This window comes from Lontra canadensis, unplaced genomic scaffold (assembly GCF_010015895.1).
Source record: "Lontra canadensis isolate GAN:19392208 unplaced genomic scaffold, GSC_riverotter_1.0 scaffold119, whole genome shotgun sequence".
In the NCBI taxonomy this organism is placed as follows: Eukaryota; Metazoa; Chordata; class Mammalia; order Carnivora; family Mustelidae; genus Lontra; species Lontra canadensis.
This window is the reverse complement of record NW_022631113.1, coordinates 3,837,265-3,850,853: the sequence shown is the minus strand read 5'-3', so window position 1 is coordinate 3,850,853 and position 13,589 is coordinate 3,837,265.

Sequence of the window (13,589 nt, the reverse complement as noted above, 5' to 3'; positions counted from 1 at the left end):
TCTACGATTACTTTTGCAGAAAACTTACACAAAGTTATGTCAATTATACTCAATAAATCTGATGAAAAATCAGAGATAATTTGCAACAAATTATAATAGCACACATGTGATCAGCTTAGTTTTGTTATAGTTATTGAAAAACCAACATTACAGACCTGCAACAAGTATTCAATTCCTTAATAACTTACTATTACTAGTAATATGTTCCTAGGGTAACTGCCATTAGAATCACACAAGCTGAGTAAATAAAGGTAAAATAATCACTGTTTCATGAATGCTTTTTAATTTAAAAATGTTGATTATTTTAAGCCTCTGCCCCTTTTTATAACATTTTTTTTGTGCTTCCACAGAACAGAAAATACATTTATTATGTATTATTTTAAGGAACTTATTATCCTGTTTAAAAATAATTCTTTAGAAGTTACCATAGAGATTCTAGTATGATACATTATATATGCCTACCTAATATTAGAGATTGACACTATTTCAGCTGTCTTAAAAGGTTAGAAGAGTCATACATTTAATTGTCATTTATAACAATCAGCTAAGTATGTAAAAATCATACTTTTAAATTCAATAGAATCTTGCCTATTAAAAAACAAATATTTTACAAATTGGGAAGAAACTGACATTTAAAGTTTCTAATAACCTAAAAATATGAAAGATGCTAGAGACTCATTTAAAATTTTTCTCATCACTGAGAAAATATTCAAAAAATATATAATAAAACCACATTATTTGTTTATACTTAGAAACATACCTCAATAAAATAATACAATTACTTATTTCCATATTTCAACAAATGACAAGCCATAATTTCTCTCTGAATGATGAATGTGATATTTATATTGTTGAATCAACTGATGTTCAAATAATTAAATATAGAGTTTAAAATAAATACTACCCACATTTCAACAAAGTCCTGTGAAAGCAAATATGAGGTAAAATTTTTTTTTTTTGTTTATACATATAAAAAATGTTTAGGAGAGTACAAGTCACCACAATATAATGATAGTGAGCACATTAATACTACTCTTTTTTAAAAAAGATGTATTTATTTATTTGAGAGAGAATAGAGAGAGAGAGAGAGCTCGAGCGGGGGAGGGTCAGAGGGAGAAGCAGACTCCCTGATGCGCAGGAAGCCCAACACAGGACTCAATCCTGGGACTCTAGACTCATCACCTGAGTCGAAGGCAGTCGCTTAACTAACTGAGCCACCCAGGCATCCTTCTATTGAAATTCAAAGTGAATAATAAAGACACATAGTTAAGTAACTGCAATATACTCTGAATTTAACTAAAATAAAAACACTGAACAAAATAATAAATGTAAAAAAGAAAATTAAAAAAGTAGAGTTGAGTAAATTTTTGAGATGGTGCTGATTTGTATCCACTCCCTGTCTCCTATTATCTACATCTCCTGAGTCAAGCTTCTACTGTATCTGGATAAGAAGTAAGTGTGAATAAATAGGGCTCTACAGGGATATGAACATACACAGCTATAGTGTTTTCTTCCCTGTGTAGTGACAGCTTCATGTCAAAGAGCTCATGAAGGATGGTCAGGAAGCAGTGGAAGCAGACACATAGAAGAGGTTGGTCAATCTAATTTACAACTCAGAGAAAGAATTTTGTCAGATCCATGTGGAATTAGAAAAAGAGTGGAGGGAGGGAGGGAGGAAGGGAGGCAGAGAGGAAGGAAGGAGGAAGGGGAAGAAAGAAGAAAGAAAAGAAGGAAGGAAGGTAGGACGGAAAGGAGGGAGGGAGGGAGGAGTGGGGGAGAGAAGAAGGAAGAAGAAGAGAAAGGGAGGAAGGGAGGGAAAAAAATAGTGTATCATTTAAATTAGTACAGACATCCTGTCTACCTTTGAGAGTAAGGGTTCAGTTAGAGCAGGGAGCAGAAAGAATTTTTCCTGAATTCTTAAGGGTATAATGTGGCCACCATACCTAGACATAAGTTTTAGAAAGGACTTCATTTCCTGGGACTTGTAATAAAATAATCCAGGTTTTCTAGAAAACAGAAAAAATAGAAAAAGAATTGGTTTAAACCCATAAATATTAAGAACTAATTCAGTCATCAGAAGAGGACAAAAATCAAGAATAAACAATCTGCGGGGTGCCTGGATGGTTTAGTCGGTTAGGTGTCTGCTTCGGTTCAGGTCATGATCTCACAGTCCTGGGACTGAGCCCTGCATTTGGCTCCCTGATTAGTGGGGAGTCTTCTTCTTCATCTCCCTCTGCCTCTGCCCCCTGACTCATGCTTGCTCTTATTCTCTTTCTCTCAAATAAAATCTTAAAAAAGAGTAAACAAACTGCAGAAGACAAAACTAAGAAGACTCAAATGGAATATTTTTTTGGTCTTGTTCCAAAGTATATGATTTTTTTTTTTTCAGTTAATACATAAAGTGAAGGAAAGTATGGTTATTCACAATTAAGTCCTGAATCAGTGACCTGGAAGATCAATAACAGCTTTGTTAGAGCACCAGCCATAGTACAATAAAGTGTAAATGAAGAGGGAAAAGATAAGAGAAGTTTATTACTTATAAGACATGGAAATTACATGACACACCTGGAACCATATAGCAAGGTTAAGGGTAAAGAGAGAGACCCCAGGTACCTGGGGTTCTGCTTTTACTGGGGTCGAGGGCAGAGGCCTAGGGTTTCATAGGCTCACTCCTTTTTGGTGAACTTAAAAAGATAAGAGTGGGAGTTTAAAGCATGAAGTAGAGGGTGGGGAATGAACAAATGTGGCCTACATGGCTAGTTCTCAAAATCTCTAAAGCAAAGGAGACTCAGCTGTGAAGAGACTGGCTCCTTACCTTGTCTTATGGCTGGCAATGTGTTTATTAAAATTAGTAGTCTTTGATGTAGATGCCTCTTTGAAATGGATTGTTGGCAATCAAAACTTGTTGGGCACTTGAATTACAGAAGGAAAAAATAATTTTCAAGGTTTACATTACAAAGAGTAATAAGAGTTTCAAAAGCAGAAATTTTAAAAAGAAATAGAAGAGAGGGCATGACTATATAAAAATTAGGAGAAATTATCTCAACTGAAAACAGTTTTAAATCTCAAGGTGCAAGTGTCACTGAATTTCTAGAAGAGTGATAAAAAAACATACAGAACAGACAGAAATCTCGAATACAAAGGCAAATGAGAAAAACCAAGATTCTAGAGAAAATGTGAAGATACCTCAAATACAATGCAATCAGAATGCAATCTGTTTTTTAGTTGTTTTTGCAAAACCAGTACCTAGAAGACAGTGAAAGAAAATCATAAGACTTTTGTGGGAAATAGACTGCTTCTCAAGTTCAAAAATTCTACAGCAAATATGGAGGATGGGAAGAGTAGAAACATTCTTTTCCCATAAATAGCCTATTCTATATAAAGTCATATTTGAAAGGATGTGTTGGGATGGGATACAGTGTCTTGGTGGAAGACCCAGCGTGACATAGTTGGGAAAATCATGGCTCTCTTGTTTGTAAAGATGATAGAGAAATCTACGTCCGACTGTGAATAACTGGAACAGAAAAATAATCATAAATGAAATGAAAAATTATGTTAGAGCTTTCCAAAATAACAAGAGAAAAAATAAGGAATAGCTATTTCAACAAGTGAAAATGATGAAGTGTGGAAACAATGACTGAAATAGTTTAAAAATATACCATCAGAAAACATAAGTATATTTTTAAATTATCAATCATATCAGCCATGTATTAAAAACTGTTGTTCAAATACAGAGACTACCAAATTGTCCAAAATTAAAATACAAAAATTATATGTATTTAACAAAATATACACATAAAATATCCATTTAAAAAGTTTTAGGGGCACTAGGGTACCTCAGTTGGTTAAGCTGCTGCCTTTGGCTTCAACCATAATCCCAGGTCCTGGGATTGAGCCATGCATCATGCTCCTGCTCAGTGGAAGAGTCTGCTTCTCCCTCTGATCCTCCCTCTTGCTTGTGCTCTTGTTTTCTTTCTCTCTCTCTCTCTCTCTCTAAAATGAAAAAATAATAAATCTTTAAAAAATTGTTTTAAATAAAAATTTGTGGAAATTGTTGCCAGATAAATTTAAAAAAGCATAATGACAGTAATAATATTAGAACAAATATGAATTATGAGTTAAACTTGACATTGAATTAATAAGTATATTAAAACAGTTTCAATTTGTAATAATCTGTTTTTATGACAAAATTTGATGTTAACTTTTTTAAAAAGCAGAAGAGTTGAAACCACATTTATGATTGCAAGTTAACTGAATTTCTAAGAATATTAAATGTTTAATAGATATAAAACACATTTTTAAAGCTGAAGAAATCAATAACAATGTCACTAATCCCCTAAGGACTATATGTTCAAATATATGTATGTATATTTATATATATTTGTATTCATACTAGTATATGAAGTTAAAAGTACTTAGCCATAAATACTATAATCTTTATCATGGGTAATTTATGATTTCCTAGAAAAAATGAATTACATAAATTGACTGATATCAAATGGATACTAGAAGATACTAATTAAAACAGGCTGAAAGCTCATTAGAGGTGTACATGTAAAAATTTACCAGGACCAGTTGTCTCACAAGTGACAGCCATATAACCTTGAAAGAACTTATAATACCAAAACCATTTAAATTATTATAAGACTAAGAAATAATGAAATTAGTGAAATTTCTCAAAATAGTACATGACCAAAACCTTGTATGTGTAATAGAAATCAAACTAAGGTTCAAATCCTGCTATGAATATTAATGCAAAAATTAAATAAAATAAATTATTTGTTAAAAAATTCAGTGATAAAAATACAGTCTAATTAAGAATTTTAGTGTTGATGTTTTACCATTAAAAATTATCAATTAGTAGGGACACCTGGGTGGCTCAGTCGGTTAAGCTGCTGCCTTCGGTTCGGGTCATGATCCCGGGATCCTGTGATGGAGTCCCACATCGGGCTCCTTGCTCACCGGAGTGCTTGCTTCTCTCTCTGCCTCTGCCTACTACTCTGCCTGCTTGTGCTCTGTCTCTCTCTCTCTCTCTGAAATAAATAAATAAAATCTTTTTAAAAAATTATCAATTAATAATCTACCATATTAAAATTCAAGAGAAAGATTCATCAGCTTCTATCAATAGATGTTAAAAGGCATTTAATAAGACATTGCATTGAAGGATAAATAAAACTCCAACTAAAGTTAGCATACCATAGAGGATAATAGCATCTAAGACAATCTACTAATGGGGAAAAAAGCAAATATCTAATTTATCCAATTATAAAAATGATATTTGGAAACAAGAATGATATGGATAGGAGTTATGGCAAGAAACCGGTCTCTTTTTCTGGAGACAGGAAAAATGAAAATAACCCAAATACCTTAGCATGTAGTCTATGATCCCCTTGGGCACTTGTGTGGCATGTATACATATCTATACATATATTATGAATATATTACTAAAATCTTTCTGGATTTTTAAAAAGCCTGTTTGTTTTTAGAGGGACAATATTTGGTCTGTGTGTTATATATAACTTAAAAGACAGCCAGGTAAGGGCATTTATTCAAGAATACTTTCAGAATGATCTTGTAAATGACTTACTGTTATGGGTACAGGGATTACAATGATGATGTCATGTAGCTCTTGTTTAGGAAAGAACTCAAGCATGTAAGAATAGAACAAGTGCCACCCCACAAGAATACCAGTGGCACAAGATATAGGGTCCTTTTATGCCCATATTTACTCACTGAACAAAAATGAATATTGAGAAAATAGGGTCAGATTTCCAGAATGTAATTTGTAGATACTTTTCCAAACCTGGAAGTGACTGTTTTTAGACCTCCTTATTTTGCACCAGTCATAGGTTTGGTTTTTAAGGAAGTTCTAAAGGGTTGCTTAAGTGTCATTTTGTCTGACTCATGTTTATTCCAATTTTGTAGAATGTTTATTCTGCCAGACACAATGCTGAACATTACTGGCTAAAATGGAAGATTAATTATTTTTGATTTTTTTTTCCTTTTAATAATATAGTTTTCTGCCAGAAAACAAACAAAAAAATAAGCCATAAATTGATGACACAAGCATTTATAATGATAAGAATAAAGATGATGGCCATAGGATGGTGATAGGAGACTTTTCTACTATGGGGATATTTAAGCTGAGAAGTGAAAGGTCCTGTGTAGCCAAAGTAGTTGAGCATGCTTGACAGGATACTTCAGGAAGTGGGAGCACATGCTCGAAGGCAGGAAAGAGTTGTTCTTGATAAACTGAGAGACCAAGACATACAGAATATAGTAATTAAGAGAAAGAGGAAAAGATGAGGTAGTAGATATGGGAAGGATATTAATTTATGCATGGCCTAACAGGCTTTTCCACAAAAGGTCTCAAGGATTCAAGTTTTCACATCAAACACAAAAAGCAATTAGGAAGAATTAGATTTATTAATTATATTTGTATTTATTCAATTTCTGATCAGTTTTTACCATGTTAGACTGTCCAATTGTATAAGGTCTCTGCATTTAAGTTTATAGAACAAACTGACCTAAAATTAAAATGTGTTTTTTTTTTTCTTTGAGATGCCTTTGAGTCATCCAATAAGAAAATTGGTTATGTTAGGCCAAGACCATGAACATAGCACTGTATATAAATGTAAACATGAATTTTTACTATAATCAACTTTATTTATTTATGTATTTTTGCCACTATTTTTCAGCAATCCAGATACAGATAGAGCTAACTAAGATTGGGAGTTGATGTGATTTATTTAAATGGTTGATAGAGAAAAATATAGTGGGAAATATGCTACAATGGGCAAGACATGAGATGAAGTAATGGGCAAGACATGAGATGAAGTAATGGGCCACATAAGCATATAATATAAACTAGAGAGAGAAGTCAGTGAAGACAGGAGAAAATGCAAGTTGCTGTGAGGTGAAGTATAAATGTAGTGAATACAGGTGAGTGGAATGGTGGAACATGGGGGTATGTGCTGTAAACATGGGATATTCAATTTATAGTCAGTTTTGGAGCAGTCCAAATGGTGAGAAAAATCTATCATGAGCCATGAGAGTGCATTGATAACGTAAAGATGGATATTCCCCAAGATGGGAGTATAGAGAATGTCAAGATGGCAGTGTCTCCAACAATGAATCTGAGGATTTGGAATAGGAAGAAAGACACTTCTTCTATTGAGAGGTAGCATAGAATAATAGTCTAAACCACAGAATCTACATCCGGACAGCCTGGATTGAATCTTGACTTCAGAATATACTGAATGGATGGCCTTGGGAAGGTTATTTAACCCATTCTGTGCTTTAATTTTCCTATTTGTAAAATAGAGATAACAGTAGTATATATTGCATGCAGTTGCTCTGAGAATTATAGACTAATGTAAGGCACCTACAAGAGTTCCCAGAATTCAAGAAACACTACAGAGTGTTAGATAGATATTTTTAAAAGAGAGAAAAAAAAAAAGAGAAAGAAAAGAAAGAAGAAGCAAGCTTCAATGAAGGAGTTTGGGATGAGTGACTAATCTGGCTGCAGCACAGTAGACATGAGATCGTGTGCAGTTTCTGAGTAGACTAGGAAATACAGAAATATATATGACTAGAAGAAGCACCTTGATTTCTATCAAGAAGAATGCGATAGAGCTAGAGAGAGTGCGCATGAAGAGGATGCAAAACACAGTGTTATAAAGCCAAGGGAGAAGAGCTTCCCATGGAGGTGGGCTTTTCTTTTCATTTCAGCCCTGCTAAGAGAAATCATAGAAAGAGCTGTTCCAAAACTTATTTGTCCTCTTTGTTGTTAGAAGCTGCTTTAAGATTTGATGCCAAGTGCTACGACTTTCAAGCTGCTGTTTCAATGAGTTATTTACTCCATTTGCTGCATTGTTAAATTTAAAATAAAGATGTGTTTGAGAATATGGTACTTTGGGATACAAGCTGTTTTAATGTAGGTGAGCATGTGTGTGTGTTATCAGTTACACTAGCTTCTCTGTTAACCCTCATCAAATAATACTGGACTTTCTTTTGTTACCTAGGCAATAGATGAAACTAGAAGTAACATCCGGATGGAATGCTAGTATTTTTAAAGATGTAGTCACTTTGTTAAAAGGAAAAATTAAATAAAACAGAAAGACAATTTTTGGCAATAAACTAGGGTGAGAAAGAGGGACACATGGAATTAAAAAAAATAGACTCAGAGCTATATCTTGTGATAATGTATGGTATCTAGATGTCTGTATACCAGCAAGGTACAACAGAAGAGAAAACAATGGATAATTGGGGAACAGGTTTGGGAAATTTTTAGAAATTAATACATTGGTAATACTAAGCTGAGTAGCAGAAACCATTGCTATTTACTAGAAGCATATTTCTCAGTTAACAGCACTGTGCAGTAATTAGATCATTACTATTGTACACAGAAGACTATTTAAAGATGATTGGAACATCCTACATTATCTAGTTCTATTTAAAGTGTTGATTAAGATGACATGGAAGAGTATCCATTGCTACTAAATATCCTTGCTACTAAATATTGATTTTTATTTTCAAAATGTGTTCTTCCATTATTTTTAGACCATTGTTCATTTTAAATCCTAGTATTTTCAAGTGTGAAGGAACCACATAAGGGTGAGAATCACTGGATATTGGTGATATGTCCAGAGCTGTCATTTCTTTCTACCTGCTTAGATTTATTCCAGGAAATAAATCTAATTCATTCAGTTCACAAATGAACTGAATGAATGCTAGTTCAGTCTAATTGACTAAAGATATCACTATTAGGGACCTATTGGCAGAAAGCATATAGAAAGAAGCTGAAATTTTTTTTCTTCTAACTTGATTTAGCCATATACCTCAAGTTTTATAGTAACTATTTCCTTCCATCTCTTAGATGATAAGCTTTCATTTCTCCTGTTCCATTTAAAATACAAATTAAACAGTTTGTGCCATTCCATTATAGGACTAGACTGAGGATGACTTGTGTCTGAAATATGCAGGAGAATTTAATAGAAATCTACTGGAACTCTTAAAAATCTCTTATAGTATCTTTCAGTAACAAGGTTTGTAAGAACTGATACATGTAAGAAAGATACTGGTATCTTACAGTTTTGAAAATATTATGCTAAGTGAAAGAAGCCAGTCACAGAAATGCCACATATGGTATGATGCATTTATATGAAATATCCAGTGTTTCCCTTTGGGGTGATGAAAATATCTTCAAACTGAAATGCTTGCATAACTCTATGAAGATACTTAAAAAACTGATTTGTGTACTTTAAAAAGATGAATTTTATAGAATGTGAATTATATCTCAAAACTGTCATTTAAAATTTAAACCAGAAAAAAAAAATAAAATTAAAGCCAGTTCAACAGATGAATGGAAAAAGAAGATATGGCCCATATATACAATGGAATATTACTCAGCCATCAGAAAGGATGCATACCTACCATTTGCATCGACATGGATGGAAGTGGAGGGTATTATGCTAAGTGAAATAAGTCAAGCAGAGAAAGACAATTATCATATGGTTTCACTCATATGTGGAATGTAAGGAATATCACAGAGGACTATAGTGGAAAAGAAGGAAAACTGAATGGGAAGAAATCAGAGAGAGAGAAAAACCATGAGAGACTCTCAACCCTAGGAAACAAACTGAGGGTTACAGAATTGAAGGGCTAGGTTATGGGGTAATTGGATGATAGGTATTAAAGAGGGCATGTGACGTGATGAGCACTGGGTGTTATATGCAATTAATGAATTGTTGAACACTACATCAAAAACTAATGATGTACTATATGTTGGCTAATTGAACATAATAAAAAATTAAAACCTCTAAGATTGACCTTATTAATATCATATTTACATATTTATAACAAGTGTCCAAAGTGGCTTTTTGTTTCATTTTTCTCTGCTTTAAAAATACTTTTACAATGTCAGAGAAAAACTGCTATGGATAGAGTAAATAGTCAAGGAAGACTTTATTGAAGATGTTTCATTAAGGGAGAGAGTTTGAAATCAACTCTGCTGGATCAAAAGGAGGGAGAGATTTTAAGAACTTGGGTGAGCTAATGAAAAGTACTGGAAGACATTAGAGAGAAAAAGGCAGTGTGAGGAGGTCATCTGTATTCATATTTGCCATATTTATCTTTGTTGCTTTGCAAGTAACGTTTATTTATTCTCTGGTTGCTTTTATTTATTTTTTGTTTTTAATTTTCAAAATGTTGCCACTTTTTTCAAAATTTTATTTAAATTCTAGTTAATTAACATATAGTGTAATATTAGTTGCAGGGATAGAATTTAGTGATTCATCACTTACATATAACACCCAGCGCTCAACACAAGTGCCCTCCTTAATATGCATCATTCTTTTAGCCCATCACCCACACACTTCCCCTCCATCAACCCTCAGTATGTTCTCTGCAGGTAAGAGTCTCTTATGGTTTGCTCCCTTCTCTTTTTTCCCATAACTCTTACATTAGTTGATTTTATTCCTTAGATTCCAAGTATGAATGAAGTCATGTGGTTCTTATCTTTCTCTGACTGACTTGTTTTCCTTAATATATTACACTCTAACTCCATCCAAATAATTATAAATAGCAAGATTTCATTCTTCTTGAGAGCTGAGTGATATTCCATTGGGTAAATATACCACCACATCTTTATCCATTCATCAGTTGATGGACATTTGTGCTCTTTCCATAGTTTGGCTACTGCTGATAATGCTATTTATACATTGGAGGGCTTGTATTCCTTCAAATTAGTATTTTTGTATCCTTTGGGTAAATACCCGTTAGTTCAATTGTTGGGTTGTAGGGTAGTTCTGTTTTTAACTTTTTGAGGAACCTCCATACTGTTTTCCAGAGTGGCTATACAAGTTTGCATTCCCACCAACAATGCAAGAGTATTCTCCTTTCTCCACATTCTTGCCAACACCTGTTGTTTCCTGTGTTGCTAATTTTAGTCATTCTGACAGGTGTGAGGTGATACCTCATTGTAATTTTAATTTGTATTTCCCTGATGATGAATGATATTGAGCATCTTTTCATGTGTCTGTTGGCTATCTGGATGTAGTCTTTGGAAAAAATGTGTATTCATGCCTTCTGCCCATTTCTTAACTGGATTATTTGTTTTTAGGGTGCTGAGTTTGATAAGTTCTGACAGATTTTAGATAATAACCCTTTATCACATATTTGCAAATATCTTCTCCCATTCAAATGTTGCCTTTAAGTTTTGTTGATTGTTTCCTTCACTGTGCAGAAGCTTTTTATCTTGATGAAGTCCCAATAGTTCATTTTTCTTGTTCCCATATCCTGCAGAGGCATGTATAGTAAGAAGTTGCTACAGCCGAGGTCAAGAGGTTTCTGGCTGTGTTGTCCTCTAGGACTTTGATGGGTTCCTATCTTACATTTATATGTTTCATCCATTTTGAATTTATATTTGTGCATGGTTAAGAAAGTGGTCCAGTTTCATTGTTCTGCATGTTGCTGTCCAGTATTCCCCACAACATTTGTTGAAGAGACTATCTTTTTTCCAATGGATATTCTTTCTTGCTTTGTCAAACATTAGTTGACCATATACTTGAAACGCATTTATGGGTTTTCTATTCTGTTCCATTGATCTATGTGTCTGTTTCTGTGCCAGTACCATGCTGTCTTAAGGACTAAAGCTTTGTAATATAACTTGAAGTCTGGAATTGTGATGCCTCCCATTTTGCTTTTACTTTTCAAGATTGTTTTGACTATTCAGGGTTTTTTGTGGTTCCATACAAGTTAGAATTATTAGTTCTAGTTCTGTGAAAAATGCTGATGATATTTTGATAAGGATTGTTTTGCATGTATAGATTGCTTTGGGTGGTATAGACATGTTAACAATATTTGTTCTTTCAATCCACGAGTATGGAATGTTTTTTCCATTTCTTTGTTTCATCTTCAATTTCTTTCATAAGTGTTCTATAGTTTTTAGGGTACAGATCTTTTAGTCTCTTTGGTTAGGTTTATTCCTAGGTATCTTATAGTTTTTTGTGTAGTTGCAGATGGGATAAACTCTTTGATTTCTTTGATTATTGCTGTAGAGAAATGAAACAGATTTCTGTATGTTAATTTTGAATCCTGCAACTTTATTGAATTCATATATCAGTTCTAGCTTTTTTTTTTTTTTTAAGACTTTGGGCTTTCTACATAGAGTATCATGTTGTCTGTGAAAAGTGAAAGTTTAACTTCTTAAACTTCTTTAACTTCTTCCTTGCTGATTTGGCTGCCCTTTATTTCTTTTCATTGTATGATTGCTGAAGTGAGGAATTCTAGTACTGTCTTAAGTAACAATGGTGAAATATGGTTAATGGTGGATATCCCTGTCCTGTTCTTGAAAGTAGAGGAAAAACTCTCAGTTTTTCCCCACTGAGAATAATATTAGCTGCAGGTCTTTCATAATAGCCCTTATGATGTTGAGGTATGTTCTCTGTATCCCTACTTTGTTAAGGTTTTCATCAAGAATGGGTGTTGTATTTTGTCAAATGCTTTTTCTGCAACTATTGAAATGTTTATATGGTTCTTATCCTTTCTTTTATTAATGTGGTGTATCAGGTTGATTGATTTGCAAATACTAAACCATTCTTTCAACCAAGGAATAAATTCCACTTGATTGTGGTGAATGATTCTTTTAATGTACTGTTGGATTTGATCTGTTAGTAGTTTTTGAGAATAGTTGCATCCATGTTCATCAAAGATATTGGTCTGTTATTTTCCTTTTTAGTGAGGTTTTTGTCTGGTTTTGGAATCAAGGTAATGCCAGCCTCATAGAATGAGTTTGGGAGTTTTCCTTCCTTTTCTGCTTTTTTGGAAAAGTTTGAGAAGAATAGATATTAACTGTCTGGTAGAATTCCCCTAAGAAGCCATTTGGCCAGGACTTTTATTTGTGGGAGATTTTTGGTTATTGATTCAATGTCTTTGCTGGTTATGGGTCTGTTCAAATTTTCTATTTCTTCCTGTTTTGGTTTTGGTAGTTTATGTTTCTAGGAATTTATCTATTTCTTCTAGATTTCCCAATATATTGGCATATATTTTTTCATAATATTCTCTTATAACTGTTTGTATTTCTGTGGTATTGGTTGTGATCTCTCCTCTCTCATTCATTATTTTATTTATTTGGGTTCTTTCTCCTTTCTTTTTGATAAGTCTGACTAGAGGTTTATGAATTTTATTAATTCTTTCAAAGCACCATCTCTTACTTCTTTTGATCTCTTCAACTGTTTGTTATTATATGATTTATTTCTGCTTAAATCTTTATTATTTTCCTTCTTCTGCTTGCTTTATTTGCTGTTCCTCTTCTAGCTCCTTTAGGCGTAGGGTTAGGTTCTATATTTGAGACCTTTCTTACTTCCTGAACTAAGCCTGCAATGCTCTGTACTTCCCTCTTCCAACCATGTTTGCTATGTCTCAAAGGTTCTGAACTGATATGTTTTCATTTTCATTTGCTTCATGTATTTTTTAAAAAAATTGTTTAATTACTTGGTTGAGTCATCCATTCATTAGTAGGATGTTCTTTAACCTCCATGTATTTGTGGTCTTTCCAAATGTTTTCTTGTTGAGTTCAAGTTCATAGT